The sequence below is a fragment of the Lissotriton vulgaris genome, chromosome 7, assembly GCF_964263255.1.
Source record: "Lissotriton vulgaris chromosome 7, aLisVul1.2, whole genome shotgun sequence".
Classification (NCBI taxonomy): domain Eukaryota; kingdom Metazoa; phylum Chordata; class Amphibia; order Caudata; family Salamandridae; genus Lissotriton; species Lissotriton vulgaris.
Genome location: NC_141695.1, coordinates 117,014,813 through 117,017,292, shown reverse-complemented (window position 1 = coordinate 117,017,292; position 2,480 = coordinate 117,014,813).

Here is a 2,480-nt window from a genome sequence, read left to right as displayed (position 1 = left end):
GACCAAGGTAGTGTGGTGTGGCCTCCAATTCTGATTTTCCCGGACTCCATTTGCCAAATTGAGAGATATGTGTCTTCCACTGTAGCAGTCCTCGTGTATACTTCACAAAATTGTGTCATAACCCAAGGCCCTGTTTTGAATGTGTAGATCTTGACGGTGCAATGCGCTAGAGTACCAGGAGCACCTGGTCTGGGAATATGGGAGACAAAAAATGCATAGAACAACATGTCAGATACATCACACTCTAATACAGAATTTCAAAGCCTATAGCAACCTCTAATACAACAAATTAGCCACACTCAAAAAGAATACATCTCTAAAAAGGGCAAGCCCTCTGCTGGAGGCTGCAACGTGGGCCCTTTACTGTGGCAGTTTTTCAGACAATCAGAATTTGTCCCCTGGTGGTTCCTGGAGTTGAGGTTTTTTTCCCTCCGCCCATTGGAGGGTGACTTCTTCCGCATGTGTGAAAAAGCTTGAAACAACCACCATGCAGTGAACGGTCACCAATAAACTGTCAGCCAAAAACGTTCACCCTTCGTACAAGATTACGTTCATCTGTAGCCAGGTTCTGCCTGGTGGCTGTTACAAGCTTTTCACACATGCGAAGGAGGGAGTTTGAGAGTATTGACAGAAACATGTTTATCCCTGATGAAGTTCTCTTGGAGAGACGAAACGCACTGGCTGGGCTGGATTTTTGTATGTGAAGATTCAAGATTATGGCTCTTGTGTATCTATTGATTGACTGGAAAGCTTTCCATCTTGACAGAGTGATTGATGATAAATTCAACAATCATAATTGAATCCCTCAAGTGCTCTATTGATATTTAGTAACGCACCCTGAATTGTAGAGAATTGCTTCACAGTAAATGTATAACTTTCTTTTTCCCACCCACTTAGCTTTCCAATTTATTTGTATGTTTCAGTTGTCCATTCTAATTTGTAATCTATACCCCCCACTCCAACTTAAAGAGCAATCTTATAGTATTTTCTCTCACATCCGTGGGCATCACATTTCAACAGTACATATGATGGGCTATGTTAGACCTGTCTGGCTTTTTGCGTAGTCCCTCCAATTTATTATTTATTTTGTCCCCTTTTTGCCCCTCATACCCTTAATAATTTTTGTGTCCACTAACTTTTTCTAGGTGTTGGTCAAGGGGATAGGTGTTCTTTTTCCCCTCATAGTTTTTCACCTCAGGCCCAGAGGCCTGTTCTGACAGGAAAAGTTGGAACCACAAAATGGTGGCTACCAACTGCCCTAACTGCCAAACCCAGAACTTGCCCATAGACTAGTATAGGGCGTTCCAGAACCTTCTGGTCCCTTCTGGACCACTGAGGGTCAGCCTATATAAGGCGGAATGCGGGGCAACCATTTTGTCTACCTGAGAGAGTCAGCTGGAGGACAGGCTATCCTGGAAGGTGGGGGGAGACTAGTGTAAGGGTTGATCTCCTGGACTGGGAAGCAGCCTAATTAATCCACTTCTCTACTCCTCCTTTGGGATCCTTGTCTTGTCCCCGCTGTGGAGGATTAAGGGAGACCCTGGGCGCCTGACTAACCCCTAGTTTAAAAATAGTGGGGTGTAAACAGGAGAAGGAGACTGTGGAGCGCAGTCCTCTGCCCAGTGGAAGGAACTCTGAAAGAATAACCCTCATCCCTTGACACCAGCCTCCATCCAGTGTTGAGTGGTAAAACATTTTTAAAGGCTAGGAAGTGGGAGCTGATGTGAGAGGAGATCCAGCGCTGTTCCTACCTTCCTGGGTGTGGGGGAAGGCTTGTGCCCCTGTGTCCCAGAAGATCCTGGCCGGACGTGCAGTCAGCAGATCCCCTGATTTCCTTGGGAACTGATGAGGGGTGAGGAGTGCCGGTTTCCCTGAGGCAGCGCCGCCTCGGCTGTGAGCGGGACCCCTGGGGCACTGATTGCGCTCAGTGTCAGCGCCTCCCCGGGATCCACTGGGCCTGAGAAGCCTTGCGAGACTTCCCTTCATGTGCGGGAACCCGGGGGTGCCTACCGCGCTCCAGACGCGTTGCCTGCAGCGCCCTGGTTATACTGGAAAGTGAGGGCGAGACACTGCAGAAGGCGCCTTCGCGCATGCCCCAGTCGTTGTAGCTATCCCCACAGGAGGGGCCTAGGACCGAGCAGGCCCGTGCGAGAAGCGTCCTTCCTGGGAGCGGCCGCAGTGAGAGGCGGTACCAACGCGAGCGCCACCGCACATGTCAGCTGGAGTAGCAGCCCCCGCCGGTCAACGCTGAGGAGGAGCGCCGGCTGCCGCAGCAGCCAGAATGAGTGTCCCGCCTCTTCCCTCTGCTCGCGCGCCACACGGAGGAGCTGGCCGAGCAGAGAGGGGGAGCTGAGGGGGCCAGTAGCGATCTGTGGGGCATTGTGATATCGATCCTACCTTCCACTCGAGCGCCAAGCAGAGGAGCTGGCCTGAGTGAGGAGGGGGAGCAGGGGAGCTTTGAGAGGCGAGAGAGCCTTTGC